The sequence below is a fragment of the Oxyura jamaicensis genome, chromosome 22 (genome assembly GCF_011077185.1).
Source record: "Oxyura jamaicensis isolate SHBP4307 breed ruddy duck chromosome 22, BPBGC_Ojam_1.0, whole genome shotgun sequence".
NCBI classification, from domain to species: Eukaryota; Metazoa; Chordata; class Aves; order Anseriformes; family Anatidae; genus Oxyura; species Oxyura jamaicensis.
In genome coordinates, this window is record NC_048914.1 from 4948045 (window position 1) to 4969027 (window position 20983).

Sequence of the window (20983 nt, forward strand, 5' to 3'; positions counted from 1 at the left end):
TCAGGCTCCTGGGGAGCATGGCCTGGGCAGGGCAGCAGCTGGGGCTGCAGCGGCGGCTCGCTGCGGAGCTGGGGTGGGCGTCCCCGGGGGCTGGGGGATGCAGCAAGGGCTGGCCCTGTGTGCTTGGCTGGTGTGGTGGCTTTTCCACCATGTGCCTTGTCACCATGTGCCCTGTGTGGCTGCCAAGGTGGGACATGGGATCCTCATCCCCTGGCTCGTGCACCCCGGTGCAAACCACGCCGAGCAGCCCTAGCCCGAGCAGTGCTGCTCGTCCCTGCCCGCCTCCACCTCTGTCCCCTTCCCCGGGGGTTTCTCTTTCCTCGCCCCCTGCCCGCTGCGGGCTGCAAGGGGTCCGAGCAGCAGCCTGCAGCCCCAGTGTACTCGAGGCTCTTGCAACTCGGGAACAGATGTGGAGCTGAAGGAAAGGATTTGGCAGCCGAGAGCTCTGTAATGAGGACTAAATGCTTCGCTGTTCCTTAACAAACTGAAAACAACGCGGGGCTGGCGGGGGGGCTGCTCGCCCTGCGCAGGGGCACGGTGTGGGCGGCTGCTGCGCGGGGGCTCGCCGGCTGCCTGCCAGCCCCCGAAGGGCCGGCTCCAGGAGGATGCTCCTCTGTTTGCCTTGATTTGAGCCCAAAACAGAGATGCTCCCGTGGGGCCCCGAGCTCCCCTGCAACGCCAGAGTTGAAAGGGACGGGGGCCTTGGCTGCCTTCGGTGGCTCCGTTTTCCCAGCGAAGCGTTTAACGTGGGAAGAGCTCCGCAGCAGAGCAAGGGGACCTCACGCTAACGGGAACCATCATCAGAGCTCCAGCCCTGCGATCAGGCGCAGCCGAGGCAAGGGAGGGAGCAGCGCCGTGGCTGCGGGGCTCTCCTCTCCTCTCAGCACCCCGACGTGTGCATCTCCATCGGGAGGAGGACTGGGCTGCGCTGGGGTCCTGTCCGGGCTGTAATTCACGGGCATTGCCCCCTCCCCAGTGCAGAGCCAGGCTGTGAACACCTGCCCACACGTTTTTTTATGCTCATGGACATTTGGAGGCTCACCTGAGCCCCGTGGTCCTGCCCCATGGCTGCTGGAGGGGCCGGGGATGCTGCAGCTCCAGCTGAGATGCCTCCTCCCGCGGGGACCTGCCCCGGGGCCGCCTGTGTGGCCTTTACAGCCCGTGACCGCTGGCAGCCGCGGGCTTTCATCCCGGGCAGGAATGCCAATTAAACGTCGGCTTTCTTGGTGTCGCTTACCCAAGAGCTCAACTCTAACCCTTCGCCTCTCGTACTGAAAACCAAGCCTCGCAACGCCTGTTAACATCTGCACAGATGTTCAGGAGGGAACTCAGAATTACCCCACTGCACGGGCGGGAGCAGGCCCTTAGCACGGCTTGCTGGATGAAGCAGTGGTTCCGGGGGGCATTGCTGCTCCCACCAGGCAGGGGGATCCCCAGGGATGTGTCCCTGCAGAGCCTCGGGCTGCCGCTTGTGCGTCCTGGGCAGGACGGCGCCAGGCAGCGGCAGCGCCCTGAGCAGAACGTGGCAGCAGCCAGGTTGTTGCAGCGGCTCTCCCGGAATTCCTGAGCTCTTGCACCTCTCCTGCCTTTATCTCTTGAAATCTTAATGGAGCAGATGTGGTGTGCACGACCATACGGCAGAAATTCTCAGGCTGGATCTGCAGCCTGATTTTAATTAGCCACCTGAGCCCCATTCTTCCTCTTGGCAGCAGACGTGCACTTTAATTAATCATCTCACTTTATTTACAGTGAGAACACGCACTCTGCCTCTGCCCTGCCTGCACCTCAAGCCCCGTCTGCTTTTATGGCCGGGGCGATCTGAGCACGGCCTCGGTCCAGGTCCGGCCAGGAGCCCGCGGGGCTGCCCAGGCGTGGCTGCTGTGGGGCCTCGATGAAGCTGCTCTCAGCCCAGGCTGCAGTTTGCCATTCCGCCCTGCTAACATGGCTGGTGTGGTGCTGAGCTCCAGGGGACAGGGCAGAGGAATGTGTTTGCCAGCAAAACGTCCTGAGGACGCATCCCAAGTCCAGGCTCCCCAAAGGACAGGACCCGCAGCTGGCTCCAGCAGGTAGCACCAGCAGGCTCTTCGTAAAGAAATAGAGAGAAGAAAAAAAAAAAAAAAAAAGAACAAAAACAAAACCCACAGTAGATTGGTCCTCTAAACACAAAGATTTAACAGGGGGGCCATGGATGGGTTCAGATATGTCAGCGTGGTGGAAGAATGGAGTCTTGTCTCCTTGTTTTCTTTGGAAAAGACGAACACAGGCTCAGGTCAGTGATCCCAGAGCCAGCGGTCCCAGCACACCGGTGCTTTCTGTTCCGACGCAGTGATCCCAGCCTGCAGGTCGCAGGATGGCTGTGCGGGGAGGCAGGGGGGTGCTCAGAGGGGCACCAGCTCCCTGCCGCCTCCTGCGCCCTGCTGTGGCCACGGGCACGAGCCCACCTCCGTTCATGTTCTGTGCCTCGTGAGGGGGGAGGGAGCCTCCCTGCCCCGAAATCCCCAGGTGGCGAAGCACAAGTGCAGGGAGGGAAATGGCGATGTCCAGCGCAGCCGTAGCGAGTCTGGGCTGATGGCAGCGAGCTGGGAGGTTTTGGTCGCGCTCCAGGTCCCCACCAGAGCAGCTCAGGGCACAGCCCCATGCCAGGAACCTCCTCAGTGAGGACGAGGAGTGCCAGAGACGGGGGACCCGTGGTAGCATAATGAGAGCTGCTCCCACCCTGCCCCTTCGTTCTGCCTGTGGCTCCTGCTGGCCTTGGGCACCGTGACGGTGACTTGCAGGGGTCCGCAGGAGGAGAGGTGACTGCAAGAGGAGATGGGTGGGCTGTGGGCTGTCCTGGAGGGCCCCGTGCACGGCAGCCTCTGCAAGGCTTTGGGTGCGCTCCCCTGGACACAGGCTTGAAAGACCGTGGAGAGGAGAGGGGAGGAGCGATACGGAATAATATTGGGAGAGTAGAGAAAAAAAAAGGAAAGGGTTGCAGAAAGATGATTATAAAAACATAACCCGTTCCATGTGCAGCCAGCCGAAAACCCACCCAGTGACTGCGCAGGGAGGTGGGTCTGGCACCGCGGCCGCGCTGTCGCTGACTGCTCAGCCATGGCACGCAGCCGCCGAGCCGCTGGCAGCGGCCAGCAAAACAAACACGGCGCGGAGGGCTGCTCCAAGGAGACCTGGCTGCCCCCGCGCCTGGCCCCAACCCCAGGCATTTTCCAGCTGCAGAACTTTCCATGACAAAGAAGGGTTTCAGGAGAAGAGCCCCGGTGCACCGGGAGGAGGAGGACAGGAGCCGGGAAGCGGAGGAAGGCTGGCTGCTGCACGGGCAGGGGACAGGGACGGTGGCTTGTGTGGGCGATCCGGGCTTGTGCCATCGCCTCCCCCAGTGCCTGGGAAATGTTGAGGGGGGCAAAGCAGCAGCAAGCAGGGGACACTGCTCAGGGCTCCAGGGCCTGCGAGACCCCGGCCACAGCACTTGGCATTGCATCACACCCCACTAACAAGACCTGGACATGCAGGTGGTGATGTTTTGGCCATAAAAGTCCGAAATCAGTTTTTCTTGACCTGGCCTGTATCTGGTATCCAGAGTGCAAACAGCAAACCTCTGCTCCTGCAGCACCCGAGTCCCCCCAGCCTTGCCAAGGTGCCCTCGTTCTGCCTGGGAGCCCCTCAGGCTGTCACCGAGCGGGTCCCAGCCCCTCCGGGTGCCTCGTCCATGGCAGGGCAGGTACACCTCGGCCCTTGGAGCAGAGCTGGCCAGGTCTGAGCACGGCAGGCAGTGCTGGCTGAGCTTGCAGGTGGCTTTCTGGGTCAGATCCTGTGCCAGGCCTTCCAAAAATAGATCCTCTATTTTAATCCCTTCGTTATTTCTTCACGGTTTCCACAAAGCACTTGTTATTTCTATGTCCTGTGCCATTTGTCTTCCCCTTCCAAGCATTCCCGCTGCCAGACGATGGCCTGTGGTGGCTGCTGCAGGCGTTTGGTGGCACGCTGCTCAGAGCTGGCCCTGGGAGCACCTCACCAGCGATAGCATTTCATATATCGGCTGTTTCTTTTCCTTCCTATTTCAGTCTTTTTTCCCCCTCCAATAAATCTTAACAGCCAAAAGCGCGGGGCAGAGAAGCAGCAGCTCGGCTCTCACCCCCTCTGCTCCCCCTGCAGCCTCCCCGCTGCCCGTGAGGTGCGGCGCGAGCCCCTGCCCAGCACACGGGGATGCTCTGGGAGGTGGGACGAGGATGAGCTCGTGGCTGCCAGCAGGGGTGGCACAATTCAGGGACACGCAAGGGACACATCCCTGTGGAGGCCCGTGGCTGCTGCTGCTGCTCTGGTGCCCACCGGGACCCCCTCTCCCCCAGCCCAGCTCTGCAGCCCCTCCTCAAGGATTGTATTAGGGCCTGGTACAGACTCCGGCCTGCTGCGTTTCCCAGATTGTCGGGGTGCTCATAACCCAGCATGATTTAGAAATAACTAAGGCTGCCACCATTCCGTATCACAAGGAAACAAGTGCTCCTTCCCCTGCCAGAAACGCTGCGCGGGGACGGCGCTCCCGAGACCTTGTGGGCTGCAGAGAGCAGGGGGCAGTTAACGAAATGGGAAGGTGTCTGCGGCCCGCAGAGCAGAGGGGCGCAGCGCGGCGTCGCTGCCTGTGCAGGGCTCTGCCTCGGGGTGCTCTGACACAGAGCTCGGGGGGCACACACCAGCGGTGCCCGGCGGGGAGGGGGCCAGGACCGCCGGCGGTGCCCCTTCCACCATCCTGCCCCTCCGCACGGATGCACCCCGTCGCTGGGGGTGTTGCTGGGTGCACCCCTTGGTGCAGGGCAGGCGAGGGCTCAGCCCCATGCCTGTTCCCAGCCATGCGCCGGCGCCGGGGGCGCGCTGCCCTTCCTGGGAGGGGCTCAGCACCCAGCGGGACCTGGCTGGCGGCGGGGATGCTGCCGCTCTCCTCATCTGGTTGGGATTGAGGGAGGCAGCGCGGGTTGGAAGAGGCTGCTCGGGCGCGGTATCGTGTTCTCTGCTCTGCGGTGCAGTATCTCCTTGAAGCGTGACAGCTGCGATTGCTTCCAGATGCGCGCCTCCTCGCTTCCAGCCGGCTGGGGTGGATGTGGTAAACTCCGCGATGGAAACCAAAACCCGGACCAGATGTACCGTGTCAGCGGCAGCACCGCGCACATCTGGCCGCGACGCGCGGGCACCGCCGCAGCCCATGGCCGTCACTCCTCCAGCGCCGGGAGCCGTGGGCTCAGCACCGCAGGGCACGAGCTGGGGCCGCCGGTGCACGGGGGGCGGCCAGCAGCGCCCGTCCCGCTGCACGGTGACCGGCACCCCCGGCACCGCGCCAGGGCTGCGGGGAAGGACCCCGCTCCCGGCCCCTGACATCACCGGTGATGTCAGGAAGGACCGGGATTGGTGACTTCATGGGATAAATCAGGAGAGAGGAGGGTCTGCTGCCTGCACACGCGGCTCTTGGCAGGCGGCGGTGATGAGGGAAGAGCAGCGGGAGGCTGACGGCAAGCCCAGCGCTCTTCAAAGGGAAGAGGCTCAGAGGCAGGGGTGGGGACCGGCACCCAGGGCTCCAGCTCTGCCCTCACACCACGCCGCAGGCCAGGGCTTTCCCCCAGGGAGCTGCGGGAGCATCTTTTAGGGACAGACCCGGCTGTGGCCCCAGGTGGGACCCCTACAGCTCACCCCTGCCAAGTGCTCATCGCCGCAGCAAGCCCGATGCAGTCCCCTGCTTCCACCCCAGACCCTGCTCCGCACCTTGGACCCCGCACCAATAACAATTATCCCAATGCACCTCCTTCTCAGAGGACTTGAGAGAAGCAATTAATCTCAGTAACAGGCTTTGAAGAGAAGAAGTGCTGTCTAAGCACTGCGCCCTTATCCTTTTGATGGGGTTAGCTGCGCTGCAATATGAGCGAAGACATTTGGAGTAAATTAATAACGAGTTTAATGGCATCCAAAAGTTAGGGAGATGAAGCATTTGAAAGGGGTTTACAGCTTTACGGGGAGGGAACAGCAAAGCGAAGGGCATGTTTTCTTCATCAAGCCTGCTCCCCGGGCTCTGGCACAGCTGAGCCTCCAACCTCTGTGCCGCTCACCCACGGCTGGGCACAGCGCTGCGCCAAGCCCCTGCCCGCAGCCAGTGAGCACAAGGCACAAATGCCAGGAGCAGGGGGGTTTCCCCCAGCCCCCAGCCCAGCACTTTCTCTGCACACAGCCGGTGCTCTACGGGCGTGTGAGCAGCTCCTCGTGCCCATGCCACATCTCCCAGCGCGGAGGTGGGAAGGTCGGGGCACTGCAGCATCCCCGCAGGGGACGGGGAAGAATCCCTGAGATGCAGCAGGTGCCTTGGGCTGTTTTGCTATGAAAGTGACACGGGAGTGAAGCACTCCAGAGATCATGCATTTTCCTAGAGGTATATCCACGACAGAGTCGAGATATGAGCAGTTGGCCCAGCTCCCAGTGAGAGCCTCTGATGCCGTGCACCCCGTAGATGGTGTTTTTCTTGTTGTTTTTGTGTTTTCGGCCTGATTAATACCCCTGTGGTGGCTGGAGCGTGGAGACCGCTTTATGTTTTGCCAGCAGGCTCCAACTCTAACGTAATTTCCCCAGCCGGGCTGGGGCTGGGAGGCAGTGACACGTAAGAAAACATTTTTCACCAGCTTCCTCAGCACCGTCCCGCTGGCCTGGCCCTGCCCGATCCCCAGGGTCAGCCAGCCTGCCGGGACAGGACGGCTCCCAGCCCTTCCAAGAAGCCCTTTGCTCACTGTCCCGGAGGGGCTCGAGGCCAGGAAGCCTCAGCAAGGGGCAGGGGGCTGCCAGGGGACCCCTGCCCTGTACATGGAGCTACCGGGAAGGGACAGGACCCGCGCCCTGGCTGCGGGTCATGGCTCCATGAGGTGCTCCAGGTGCCTGCCCAAGCACACAGATGTTTACAGCTCTTCTCTAGACCTCAGCACGGAGAAAAATCAGCCCTATAGTCAGGAACACATGCCTAGGGAGTGACCAGATTAGCTTTTGCAATGGTGCTAATTACTCTGAATTAATTAGCAATCAGTTAACTCTGGGTTATAAAAGCCCCCAGTGAAGGAGAAAGCCTAGTTAGAGGGCTCTGAGGGCTGGGAAGAGTGCTTTGTGTAGTTTTTATTCCTTTTTTTTTGCCTTTCTTTCTGCCCTGCTGGGGAAGGGGAAAGGCACAGAGGGAATATAAGGACTTAATGTGATCCCAGCTGCAATCAGAGTGAGCGGCAGAGAGAAATGTTGCCATGGTGTGCTTGGGGATGCTGGCTGCAGGCAAGGCAGAACACAGCTTCCCAGAGCCAGCTCCCAGCAGCAGCCTCAGGAGGAGAAACAGAGATGTGAGTGATCTGTAATGGATCCAGGGGCTGCTGAGGAAAGACTTTCTGCTCCCAAGCTCAGTCTTTTGCATAACATGCTCAGGAGCAGAAGTGGCTGCGGTGTCTCGGGGCTAGATGTGACTTGCAGCGAAATGGAGAGCCTCTGGGCTGCCAATCCCTGCTGCTGGTGCTCTGGAACCAGCCTGTGTCTCACGTCTGCAGCGAGTGTACGAGGTATGTGCATCCTACAAGCACACACAAATGCGTGTGCACGTGTTTCTTCCAAGGCACGTGGTTTTCTCCATGTCCTGTGCCAGGAGAGGTCGATGTGCAGGCTGTTTGAGATGAACCCTTAGCAGGAAGCAGGGGGAAATGAATGTGCTCGCTGGCACGAAGGTGGCAAGAGCTGCTGGGAGCTGGGCTGGCAGGGGCAGAGCTCCCCTTGCCAGTCCGGGAGCTCTAGCGAGACATTTCCTTCAGTTCTGTGTGATTGTTGGCCCCCGAGGCGGTGATTAACGCTGCTGGGCCATGGCTGCCGGTGGCACACATACGTGGAGAGCACATCACTTTTTCCAGTGGCCTCTGCCTAAATGCTTTCAGCCAAAGCATCTGGGAAGCTTTCCAAAAGCAACCAGGCTTTCTGCAGGCAGAGCACCACAGAGTGCCCGGAGGCCCTGTTACGGCTGCTGTGAGCTCTGCAGCCCTGCCCGCGGGGCCGGGACCCAACAGCGTGGCCCGTTCCTCGAGGGGCAGGAGGATCGAGTCCTGCCCCGTCCCTGCTGGCAGGGCTGCAGCGGCTCTGCCCAAGGGCTCAGTTTTCTGAAAAATGGAAAATGGGGCTGGTGGGGGGAACCTCAGGAGCCCTGATCTACCCTGGGCACGAGGGAGAAGGATGTGCCTCGCAGGGGAGCAGCTACAGCGTGCTGCGCAGCTGGTTAGCTGTTTGTTTAAAAACAGATAGGAATATTTAAAAAGCACATCTCTATAACGTGTGTGAGTACACAGATGTGCCTGGATATGCACATACATATGCCTTTGTTGAAAGAGTCCTATCATCCTTTTAGCAGGGAAGACATCTGTCTTCACTTGGGCTGGATCGTTACCACGCTCCACGCTACTCCTGCCCTGAGTTTTGCAACACCTCCCTGCACGCCTCCCCAGGCCTGGCTCCCGCTGGGCTCTGAAGGCTTCCTGGGGGGGGGGGGTTCGGGTGCTGGGGCCTGGCCGTCGGCCCCCAGCGCTGATCCTGTCCCCAGGACGTGCCCGGTGCCGGCTGCGCCCCTGTCCCGTGGCACCACCGCCTCTGCATGGTGCCCATGCGGAGACTTCCAGCAGGTGGGAGGTGGGGCAGCCACCCCCTCGCCCTCCCCAGGCTCCTCTCCTGGGGCCATTAACCACAGATCTCCATGCCTGACACCGCGAGCAGGGTAATTAATCCAAACGGCAGGGCGGACAGAGCCGGAGGGCTGGTGCCTCCCGCACGGGCAGGAGCCCACCACGTGTTGCAGGGCAGGGGGGCTTCGCAGGGCAATGTGTGATGTGCTGAGGGGGTCTCTGCATGCCAGGGAGCCAAACAGGGATGTCTGGGGTTCATTCTCACCCCCCCCATGTGTTGACCGGCCTCCTGGGTGCCGATCTGCATTGAGCGTGATGTCTGGGGGTGGTTGGTGGGGGCAGCTCTGGGACCCTGTGCTTTCCCTGTCCTCTGGGCTGCATTGCCTGGAGCAGAAGGGAGACCTGTAGGGCGCAGGCAGCCTGCACTCTGCAGCCCTTCAGCACACGCTGGGACAGCAGCTGGGAAAAGAAACTGTACTGAACTGCACGGCACTGCCTTTTCTGCGGGGCTGCCATGTCGTGTTACAGAGCTGCAGCTAGCCCTTAATTCTGAGCTGTAACTACGCAATCAGGCTCTCCAGTGCAATAATTCCAAAACCTTCCTCGAGTCCTGTATTAAATAAAGTACATTTACAGAGTATATGAATTCCAGATTCAGCCTGGGACTCCAGGGACACTTATTCCTCTCCTGGAACTTGTATATCCGGTCCTGGGATGAAAACCCCCTAAGCCCCAAGCATAACAAGCATTTCTTGTATTTTTTCTGTCTCTGTCACATCGGGCATGTAGTATATGCTTGGGCTGATAAACAGCATCTGGTTAGAGTCAGGTAAGGACCACTCTGGGGAATAAGTTTGTGGTCAGCTGCCAACCTTTCTCTCCCTCCTTAATGTGCTTTTGCAGATGGATGCAAACTGCAGCCAGTCGAGGTTATGGTTTCAGATAGCGCCGGGGAAAGGAGGGAGAAGGCTGCGCTCAGCCCTCGTCCTATCGGTGCGGCTCCGCTGCCAGGGCTTTGCTTAATGAAAGGCACATGCACGACTGAATCATCCCGTCTCCTCGCAGGGGATGCAGAGGGAGCTCCAGCAGCTCCGTAGAGCTGGCGTGTGGAGCCCCTCAGCTCGGTGAGTGCAGCTCTTTTGGCTCCAGGAGCCCGTCTCACCGCGATGGGAGCCAGCGAGCAGGGGCTCTGCAGGGAGCCTCGTGTCCCCATCCCAGCACCCCGCTGGCCGCTCTCTGCTCTGCGCCCCTGTGGGGTGCCCACCCTGATGTTGCTCCTGTGCTCCAGCCACGGGGACCAGCCCCCGCTTGCTTCTCCTCCTCCCCGTCGGAGCTGCCAGTTGCGGCTCCTTTCCCACGCGAAGACAGCCGCGAGGCCAACCTCCCCCTCCGCAGCGAGGGAAGGGGGCCAGTGGGGAAACACGAGCCGAGCAGCTCTGCAGCCTGCTGACCCTCTGCGTGGGGAGGATGGGCTCGGCTGGCGAGGTGTCAGCCGTGACAATGTCCCAGCGCTGCCACGGGGCTCGGTGCAGCAATCAGCTGGTGGCCAGAGCCCGAGCTGGGTGGCGCTGGGCTCAAAGGACCCATGATGAAACACTCCTGGGGTCAGTCCAGGAGGACGGGTGGTGGCACGAAGGGCTGTGCCCAACAGCAGAAATCCCCATGCCCCAGCGATGCCACCTGTCCCCACAGCCGCTGCTCAGCTGGTGCTCGGATGTCCCCACGTCCCTGTGCTGTGCTCAGCGGCGCTCTCGAGGAATGGAGCAGCGCTGTGCTGGGCCACTGGATTTTTGTTGGAAACCTGGAAGTCCTCCTGGCCTCGTGGGATGGCTGGTGGCTTGCTGCCAAATTCTGGAGAACCGTCCCAATTCATGTTTCTCACAAGTCCTTTTTTTCTGCAAGAGGAGGAGGAAATTCTTGTATAAAAATGGAAATGCACCCCTTTTGCCAAGCTATTAATTCTGCTTCCTATGGAAACCAAGACATCCCCGTCTTTATTCTTTCTGCACTGAACTTCCAAGTTTATTTTTATGCCCAGATTTGGCAAAGCACTTGAGCCTGAACAGTGTTATGCATGAGCTGAAGTCCATCCCTGCGTGAGGGTCTATTGAAAACACCTTACAGCGCCCGCAGACATGTGCTTCAGCAAACACCCCCTTGCACTGGGTTTGTTCCTCACTACAGAGACTTTCTTTTTTTCTCCTTGCCAAGTTATCATTTGCTTTAATTAATTTCGCACAGAGAGCCTGGGAGTTCAGTGGTGGTTTCAGGCCTCTAGAATAGCCAGGGAAACCAATTTAATTAGATCAAGTGAGCCAAAGTTACTTAAGCGATTCGTAATAAGTTCCAGGTTCTCCCACACCAAAGGGTTTCAGCCGAGGACAGGAACTTCCTGAGCGTGTTCTGCAGCGCGGGAGGAGCGGGGCCGCAGCCCGGGACTTTTAAACCTGCATCGGCTGAACACTTGTGCGTGGACAGCGGGGAGCAGGCGGCGGGGTGCGCAGCGGGCGGTGCCGCGGGCTTTGCATCCCCGATGCTCTGATTTTGGCTGCACCTCCGTGGCCTGTGCTGTGAGCACAGCAGCTTCCCATGTGCGTGGCTTTCCTCTGCCATCCCCTTAGGGAAGGGCTGCGGGACACGGGGCCCTTCCCGGCCGCGCAGGGGCTGCCTGCAGCTGGGACCCCCGGTGCCTCCCAGCCTGGCGTATGGGCTGCCCTCCAAGGCAACACGAGTTTCTGGCTGCCTGTGTTTATGTTGTTAAAAAACTGTGATCAAAACAGTTTTCCCTTTTTTTCTGCTTGCTGGGAATTTCATGTGGGTGTGTAAATCTGTCTGTAAATCTGTTTCTTTAGGAGGCAGATGGAGCAGGTTGTGCTCAGCTGCCCTGGCTCTGCTGGCAACGAGGTTCTTCCCTGCGTTGAGGCAGGAGCTGCCCTGGTCCTGGGGAGCTGCCTGTGCTGCCCCGGTGCACCCAGTGTCCCGGGCAGGCTGGAGCATCGTCCCAGCACGCCACATGAACACTAGCTGCAGGTAAGGGGCTGGCGATGCTGGTGTCCCTTCCTGGGTGCTGGCTTCAGCCCCTTGTCCCCTCTGCTGAAGCCACCAGTACCGTGTCCCACCACAGGGGTGTGTTTGTCCCCTGGTGCCCCTTGTGAAGGATGGAGCCGGGCCAGGCAGAGCATTTTGGCACCAGGCGTGTGCCAGCCCTGCTCCTGCGGCTCTCGGGGGGCAGCTGTGTGCCTCTACTCCCCCAGTTTTGGTTGCAGTGAGCCTCCCTGTGCTGTTACCACAGAAACAGCAGCTGGGCTTTGCACGCTGAAGGCTTCCGCAGCCCTTGTGCAGCATCTCGGACATGGGCACAGCTCTGCTGCTCCCTGCACCTTCCTGGTGAGCACGGAGACCCCCGGCTCTGCTCAAGCACCCGGAGGCCGCTTTCCTGCAGGAGGCATCACCTCTCATGGAAGGCTGGAAGGGAGCGTAAATTAAACTTACGCAAAAAGCAACTTAATTATTGGGGAATAAAGATCCCATTATTCTCTCTCTGCCCTGAAGCAAGAGAGAAAAATCTCTCATTTCCTTCCTAAAGTCAAATGAGGGTGGGAGAGGTTTTTATAAGCCTGGCACGGGCGTGGGGAGCAGCCAGCGCTGCGGGCACCTGGCGCCGTGCTGCCCTGCCCCGCGCCCCAGGAAGGGAACGTGGTGCCGGGACGGAGCCGCCTGGCTTTGGGCACCTGCGGCTGCGCCCCCCTGCACGGACACACGAGGCCCTTGCCACGCTGCCACTGCCTGCCTGGAGCTTCACAGGCTGCTTGCGCAAGCCTCGAGGGGGTGAGGAGAGGGGCTGGCTTCAACTTGCAAGAAGAGAGCCCGCAGCAGTGGGAATGGGTGATCCCGGGGAGCCGGGCGGCTCCGGCACATCCCGCCCTCGTGGCAGCGCTACGAAGTGGTGCTTCCTCCCCTTGGGAGCAGCTGGCACCGCGAGCCCTGGGGTGCAAAGAACCAGCCCCAGGTAAAACGGGTGCTGTGGGGGGAAAAACTGCTGAAACCGCACTTTTCTGGCAGCACAATAGTTGGGTCTTAAACAAGACATTTTAAATTTACACCGTGAGCCAGAAAAAGTTGTAATTTGAATATACAGCATGGCACATTCCTCAGAAATTGATCATAAAGTTCTGCTAAAACACAGGCAGGGCCTGAGTAAAGTAAATATTTTTGCTTCCAGAGGAGTGAAAGGTCTGGCCAGTGACTCAATTTATAATATTTTTAGCAGGTGATTCATCGAAGAGGGAAAAAAATACCCAGGGCAGCTGAATCCAGCAAGGGCTCTTTGTCTCCCCAGCACTGCTGCGTCCAGGCGTGCGGTAGTTACCGGCACAGCGGCTCCGTGGCTGGGGCTGCCCCGGCACAGCCCCGGCTGTCGGCAGGGCTCTGCCCGAGCCCCCGGCAAGCCCTGGGTGCTGCGGCTGCCCCAGGTGCTGGTGGCACTGAGGTTCCCTTGGGGGCGTTTTTTACCTCCAGCAGCGTCGGGGCTGTGGGTTTGGACGGGGTTTCTTGACCACGCTCCACGTACCACAGTGCTGCGGTTTGGAAGTGGCAAAGGTGACCCTCCTGGCCTTCCCCTCTGGTTCCAGGCAGAGTTTTCTTTTCCTCCCCGCAGGTTCTGCCTCTCCCCAGCGCGCTGCAGGTCGCGCAGCCTCCGGACACGTGGGTGCCTTCTGCTCGGTCACGTCCCCGTTTGTGCAGCGAAGGTGAGCATGGGGATGGGAGCTGGGCGGAAAACTCTCCTCTGTTCTTCGTTCTGTGCACAGGCAGCTCAGGCAGTGCAGCCCACAGGAAGATGCGTGCCCTGAGAAGTCGGTGGTTCTGGTACTGAAGGCAGCAGCTCTGCAGAGTGTGCACGTCCCCGTGCTGTGGTGAGCAAGGTGTGAGCGTGGCTACGGCCCCGTGTCCCTGCCCGGGGGTGCTGGGCGATGCCGTGCCCGGACCCCCCTTCTCCACTGCCTGATGCGGAGGTGAGAACCGGGCAGTGCCGGGGCTGCAGCCCTGCAGGAGCTGCGGACACCGGTGGTGGGCAAGCAAAGAGCGGCCTCTGAACTAGCTGGATGCACGGGACACCTGCTCCCAGCTATAAAAATGGATTAGCTGCATTGCATCTGGAGCCCATCCAGGCAGCAGCGCCTTCCCGGGATACCATTTGGCAGGCAGAGCCCGTGGCCTGAAAACATAATGAAGGGGAGCGAGGGGACAAGACACAGAGTTGAAAGGAGGGTCTGGAAGCTGTGATCCTCTCGGTGGAGAATCGGAGCGCTTTGAGCAGCCCCAGATGCGGCGCTGTCACCAAGCGCTGGATCCTGCCTCTCCACCCGCCCCTCGCGATGCCTTTTCCATTGTTCTTTGTACTTGAGTCTGGTCCCAACATGCTCCCAGCTGGCCGGGGTTCCAGCCTGGATACGAACTGCAGAGCAGCAGATACTACCTCATTGTGTTCGCAGTGCTGGAAGGACTCCATGGCCCAACGCAAACTGAGCCGTGATCCATGGAACACCAAGCAAGCCCTCCTCCTTCGGAGCACCCAGGGCGCACCATGCCACCTCTATCGCTGCCCGGAGAACCCGCACGCAAGCCCCTCGCTCAGGGCTCCCAGCGGGGCTGCTCAGGACCACTCGCGGCAGTGCGACCCCCAGGAGGACCCCGCTGCCCACGGGCTCCCGGCCGGCCCTGCGCCAGGCTGGGCAGCGGGGCACAGGCTGGGCTCCTGCCCTCGCTGCCGTCGTGCAGCGGAGGAGCACATGTGCAGGCTGCTTCTCTTCAGCAGTGCTCAGAAATACTCCAAAGCAAGAATGATATGTTCATCCGTTCACCTGGAAAAATCTTATTCCATCTGCCATAATGCAGTTCTGCCTGGATCGTGAACCACACGTGGGGTTTTATTGTGCTCCGAATACCGATTATTTCAGGTGCTCATGGAGCAATCTTTGCCCCAAATGATGCAATAGAGGAACTGGAACTAAGCTGAGGCTACGTGTGGGTGATTGCTTTAAATCTGCTTTTATGATAAGCTTTCTGGTCAGTGTGCCACTCAGCCACTGACACTCTGTGATCCTTCCGACCCATGCAAGGCTGAATGCTTGGGACCAGCTCTTGGAAAACATCTGGGAACATCAGGGTAGTGACTGGAGGCTTGTTTCTGACTTTTGCAAGGCTTGGAGAAGCTCTGAGATTTGTGACACTCTGCAACACACGGTACCAAAGGTGGCAATCTGAAATGTGCTGGTTTGTGGAGCAACCAACCTAGCAGCTGAGGAGGCATCGAGCTGGGAAAAGGCAGGCCGATGGACAGCCGCGGAAACCCAAATTGCTCAACGCAGACCTGGGAGGAACCATCCTGAGCAAGGGCTCCAGGCTCCCCAGGGGCTCGGGCCAGGCACAGGATTGCTCTTTGGATGAGAAACCATTGTGGGAGCATCTGACCCACCTCCCAGCACTGCTCCCCGTGGCTGGCAGCTGTGTTCTTCCCAGCGCTCCTGCCCGGAGCCGAGCACAAGCGACACCCCTGAAAAGGGCAGCTCGAGCAAAGAGTGGTCGGGAAATTAATGTGGCACAAGCCTGAGCTCACTGACCGCGATGTGGCCAGGGTGCGCAACGAGGGTCAATTAAGCTGCCACCAGGCAGCCTGGCAGGGCAAATTAAGTGCCAATTTTCTGCACTGCTGAAGAGGCAAAGAACTGAAATGATAAATAGCAGGAAGTTTCAGCTGAAAAGAAAGAGCAAGTTGGGAGATGGGAGTTTGAGGCTGGACGGCAGCCAACGATGAGACAACCGCGTGCGCCACTGCCCTCTGCCGCAGCCGGCAGCGCTCTCCTCCCGCAGCAAACCCTGGGGTCGGCGGGGGGCTGGCAGCATCAGGACCCCAGCCTGCCTGAGCACAGCTGCGGGCTGCAGTGCTTGGGACGCTCTGCTCCCAGTGCAGCTTGTCCCCTTGGCGTTCCCATCCCAGTGGGGTGTGCTGGTGTCTTGCTGCTGGCTCACTGGGAAGCAAATGTTTCGGCTGGACAGGGGGGAGGCTGCGGCCCTCAGAGCAAGATGAAGGAGTGGGGCCCTTCCTCCTAAGCGAGGTCCCTGCAATCTGCTCGGGGCCAGCAGGTGCAGACAGAGCTCCCCAGGGGGCAGAAGTGATGGGAGGCTCCTGGGCGCTCAGCCCCATCCTGCCAGCCCCCGATGGGTCCCTCTGTGGTGGCCCTGCTGAGTTCATCCGGCTCACCGTCCTCCTCCTGCTCTTTGCGGCAGGTGGGGATGCAGAGCGCTGGTTTAATTCCCTCTGCTTTGCAGGGGCTGTGCAGCTGCTGCAGGTCCCAGGGCTTTGGGAAGGTCATTGGGGCCGGGACAAGGACCAGGATCTGGCTGAGCGCATGGAGGCGGGTTGCAGAATTGGTTGGTGTGGGGCTGAGCAGAGTTCTCCTCCTTCGGGCAGCAGCAGCCCCGTCCCTGCACTACGTTTTCCGAGGATGAAATGGCTGCTCCCAGCCTGCTCATTCCTGCTCCTTGTGCTCCCTCTGCAGGGAGCGGCTGCAGGCAGCCGGGGGCCGGATCCTGCACGCTCCTCTCCGCAGCCCGCCGGAGCCAGGCTGGTGCTTCGGGGTGAGTGTTTAACCTGAGCTGATTTCTGTGTGCGTGCATGTGCAGAGCTGAGCCCCGACCTCTGGGACCAGGCCATAGGTTGGGCAAACTGTGGGGCTGCGATGCCCCCTCAGGGCTCCAGAGAACAGGGACGAGGTTTGGCGTTTGCCCCAGGGAGGGAAGGAGCTGGCTGGGCAGCAGAGGCCTCAGGGCTGGGGTGCGGGATGCAGGGATGTTTCCAGAGCTATCCTGCTGCCACCAGAGCTCAGCAGACCCTCTCCCCACAGCCCCGAGGCCACAGCTCCCGCTCCCTCTGTAAACAGAGAGGCTCCCTCCCCGCCAGAGGCCAGGCTGCCAAATTCCAGCCAAGAGCACATTTTTCCAGCATGACACCAGTGGGGCCCCAGCAGGAGACGCGGGATGGAGGCAGAGAGGCTCCGGTACCGGCAGTGCTGTGCGTGGTGGCTCGCCGAGCGCCGTCTGCCCCACTGGTTTCCTCTCCCAGCTCAGGGAAGGGCTCGCCAACTATTACAAAACATCCTTTTTTCCTTTCGCTCAGACTGTGTAGGGTGCACTGAGATACCCTGACGCCGCCTGGCCCTCCCTACTCCTGTCCGTCCCCTTCCTTCCTCCTTGCTCCTTTTCCAGGCAGCTGCTTACACAAGCAGCTTTCTAAGGAGCCCCGGGACAGGTAGCGGAGAGTGCCGGAGCTGGGACGAGCCTGCACAGGAAAGGTAGGAAGGAGAAGGGAGCCGAGGGCTGGGGCGCTCGCCGAGCGCTTGCCTGCGTACTTTGCATCAGGCAGGAGGGAGGAGAAGAGCAGGGAGCGAGGTCTCCCCAGCCACCCCAGCAGCCCCCCTGTGGCAGCAGACCTCGGAGGACACCCTGGAGCAGAGCATCGCGCCCTCCTGCCCGCTCCGGCCCCGCTCTCCTGGTGCTCCCCAGGGCAGAGCAGGGCAGCGGCACCTGCAGCCTGCCGCAGCGGGGCCGCGTGGGCGCACTGGGCTCGCCGCCAGGGCCAGAGCTCAGCACGTTACCGGCCTCCAGGGCCCTGTTGTGACTCTGTGTGTGTTGCCAGGGAGGAGCCCTGAGAGTGCTCGGGATGCTGCGTGCCGAGCTTCCACCGGGTGGGTGACGGGCTGCCTCCCTTGGGAACCACGATGGGAGATGTCCCCGGCGCTCTCGCCTGGAGCAAACCACAGCAGGAGAAGGGCTCGGGCACAGTGGCCACCCCCGAGGCCTTTTGGATGCTGCCCCCACCACCTGAGCACCTTGCAGCCCAGCACTGCTGGCTCTGGGAGGGTTTGGGGCTGGTGCTGTTTAGACAGAGGCTCCATGGAGGCATTTAAACACCACCCGTGTGACAGCCCAGCTCTTAGTCACAGTCCCCGGAAACTCCAGGGAAACTCTGCCCTGGGGCAGCAGCTTGGTGAGCCTCTTTCCCAGGCACATGGAAATTTCCATGGAATTAGTGTACGGCTAATTATTACCATCTGCCTTCTCTCAGGCTGCAGCCACCCCACCGGCCAGCTCCTGCGCAGCACTCCGTGGGGTGCTGGATGGGGTTGGTGTGCGGCCCCCCCCAGCGCCAGCTGTGCCAGCAAAGCCCCCGCTCTGCTCTACCCGTGGCTCCCTCCCCGTTCTGCAAGGTGCCTGTGGGGCTTCTGTGGGCATTGCCAGTCCCTGCCCTTGGGGAACAGCTTTGCTGGCAGAGTTCATGGTGTGAGCAGCACAGCCGTGATGCTGCATGTGGCTGCTCAGGGTCTCGTGGTGCTTTGCTCAGCTGGGAAGCCAGCCCCACTCACGCAGCTGCGCTCGCCCCACCAGAGCAGAGCTGTGCCAGGGCGCCTGGGGACCTTTCAGTGCCTGGGGCTGGGGCTTGCAGATCACGGCACTGACCCTCGCTGTTGTCCCAAGGGACTGGCAAAGCCTAATGAAGCTTGGGCAATGTTTATCGGGTTGAGTGAGCTCTGAAGCGGGCGGTGTGAAATAGCACTCTGTGCCACTTGGGTTCTTGGTGTCTGGAAACCAGTTTTCCCTCCTAGGGCGATACAAAACTGTCACCGTTTTGGTGCCCTCCCCCTGTTGGCTTTCCCTGACAGCATCTGACGGGAAAGCCTGCAGTTTCCCAGCGGTCTGTATTTGTTTATCACTCGCGGGACCCCGGCCAAGGAGCACTGGGTGTGCAGATGTAACCCAAACAGCCACGCAGCGCCCAGCTCCGTCGGGAGCCAAGCACGGAGCAGCAGCGCCGGTGCCAGCAGTGCAGGCACGTCACCCGCTGTTCGTCCCCTGCCTTGCTCAGCCCGTCCCAGCACCAGCGATGCTCGTTTGCTAACTGCCATGGCCTTGGCTCCCTCGCCCGTGCTGGTCCCAGGCTGTTCTTGCCAGGAGCGAGCCTGCCGACGGCCGGTGCGCGTTGGTTCGGGTCTGCTCCCTCAGTCCAGGTCCCTGCTTTGGTAGGATGGGCTTGTTGGGAAACGTGGGGCTCTTGCAGCTTGGCAGAGGCTCAGCGGTTGCTCATGGAAGCGTGTTTCTGAGATAAATCCTTGAGGCCGGCACGCCTCGTCCCAGCCCTGCTGCACACAGGTGCCAGCAGCACCCCTGTGCGCTGCAGGGTGAGCAAAGGGCTCGGTGCGGCCACAAGCTGCGGCACCTGCAGCCACACGGGGGTTTGTACCTGGGAAGGAAGGGCAGCCTTCTGAATTGCCCCACGTGGAAATAGCTGCAGGAAGTTCTGAAAGCAGAGGCACCAAATTATAGGGCCGAGGCTTTGGGAAGGCTGCCAGAGCCCTGCCCGGAGCCCTCCCGGCCCCGCACGCGGTGCTGCAGAGCCCGGGCAGCCTGGCACGGACCAGCTCTGGCCCCGCTCGACCTGCAGGCACACGCACACTGGCACAGCCCCTGTGTGGTGCTCGTCTTTTAAATGAATGCAGAACATAAGAGCAGCCAAAAGAGTGTTCCAAGATCTGCATCTTAAGCCTGGGACTGAAAAAAACAAACAAGAGGTCGCCATCTCTTCACCTCCTTCACGTACCTGCCCCAAGCGGTCAGGGCGCTGGGTTTTGCGCTCCTGGTGCTCGGAGCAGAGGCTGGCCCTTGCTCCAGTGGCAGAGGTAACGTTCCCACTTATCAAAAGCTTTTCCTGGGGAGCTCGGGGAATGGTCGAGGCTGCTGGCGTGGCTGCAGGGTGCCCTCCGTGGCAAGCGGGGGGACGTTGGGCTTTGCCCCACAGCCCACGCACCCGGGCACGAGGGCGGTTGGGCTGATCAAGAAATGGTTTTCATCCAAGGAAGGCTTTTTATAGTTTTCTTTTTTTAGGAAGGTGAAAGCTTTCAAGGGTGTCAACACTTTTCTTGCCAAAAAATAATGCAACCCAAGCCAGAACACCAAAAAAAAAATAATAAATTAATATTTGAGTTTTCAGTTTCTCAGAACTAAAAAGCCCCAAATGGTGTCAGAAATGGATGTGTTCACTCAAGCACTTTAATTAAAATAAATCCAAGCATAATGTTCCCTTCGCAGGGTCACCTCTGTGCTTTTAAGCTGCTCTGTTAAATCTTCCCCCATGAAGGGGACTGATGTGGGTTCTGGCTGCTTCCTGACACTGAGCCTGGCTGCCTGGCTGGCCTTCCCTTCCAGGGGTGGTTTGGGAGAGGCGATTCTAGGGGGAGAGGCAGCATCGGTGCTTTATTGGGACTCCTTGGCTGAGTCTTGGTGCTTGGCTAGGGGGCACAGACCCCGTTTTTTGTCACACATGCGGATGGGAGGGCATGTTGGGGTGCGGTGTGAGTCCTGTTAGGTGAGAAACTTCAGCCCCTGCAAGCATTTCCAGGGGGCAGCACTTCGCACTCTGGTCTCAGGACAAATTTACATAATTAAAATTTGCGTAGCATTGAATTTTCTGGATGACAGAAGGGAGGAAAAGTGACAGAATAAATCCAGCAAAACTGATGCAAATGTGGGGAGACATCGCTCTGCTTGGGATGCTGGAGCTGTGGTGCCAGGCTGTGTGCTGATCTGTTACGACAGCCTGGCAGCAATGTCACACCCTGACAGCTCTGTCCCTGCTGCAGGACATGGTGCTGGCATCCTTGTGCCAAGGCTGCAGACTCAGGGCTGTCTTTTGGAGCAGCTGCCTGGCAAGGGGATGGATGGATGCCGCAGGGATGGATCTGGGCTCGGGGTGCACCTCAAGGGCGCTGTGCTGGGGGCTGGGGCTTTCAGTCTCGCCGCCTTGAGGCTCCGGCTGATCTGTGCCAGCCCAGGTGGTGGCGTGGCCCAGGTGGCAGAGGCCACCCAGAGCCAAGGACAGCTCACAAGAGCGGGGTGCAGGCTGTGACCACAGAAAGAAAGTCCCACGGCCCGGCTGTAGAGCCCAGCGGGGTGAAGCAGTGCCCGGGTCAGTCGTTACCGGCTGTGCCCGGTGACCTGCGGGGGCTTTTCCAACCCAGCCGCTTCAGGGGCTGTGTAGGCAGGGGCAGCACGCACGCCGTGCCCCTGGGGCTGCTGCTTCGCCCCAGCCACCCGCGGCTCTTCGGGCACCGTCGGAGCCCGCAGCCCACCCCCGGCACCTCGGGGCTGCCTGAGGGGGGCCCGCCGGGGGTCGCACCCCAGGGCGCGGGGGTCGAGGGGCGCACCCGGCCCACGGCGAAGAGCCGCGGGTGGCTGGGGCGACGCAGCAGCCCCAGGGGCACGGCGTG

General features: G+C 60.5%; 1 protein-coding gene across 2 annotated transcripts in view; it reads left to right on the plus strand.

Moving 5' to 3' along the window:
• The first annotated feature begins 519 nt into the window (after positions 1-519).
• Positions 520-20983, plus strand: part of TACC1 (transforming acidic coiled-coil containing protein 1) — a 42710-nt gene continuing 22246 nt past the window's right edge. Inside the window, exon 1 of one of the 2 annotated variants that reach the window (XM_035345189.1) lies at positions 520-539. The gene's annotated coding sequence lies outside the window, so the exon portion shown is untranslated. The remainder of the gene's footprint in view (positions 540-20983) is intronic. The other variant, XM_035345190.1, reaches the window with a different exon arrangement.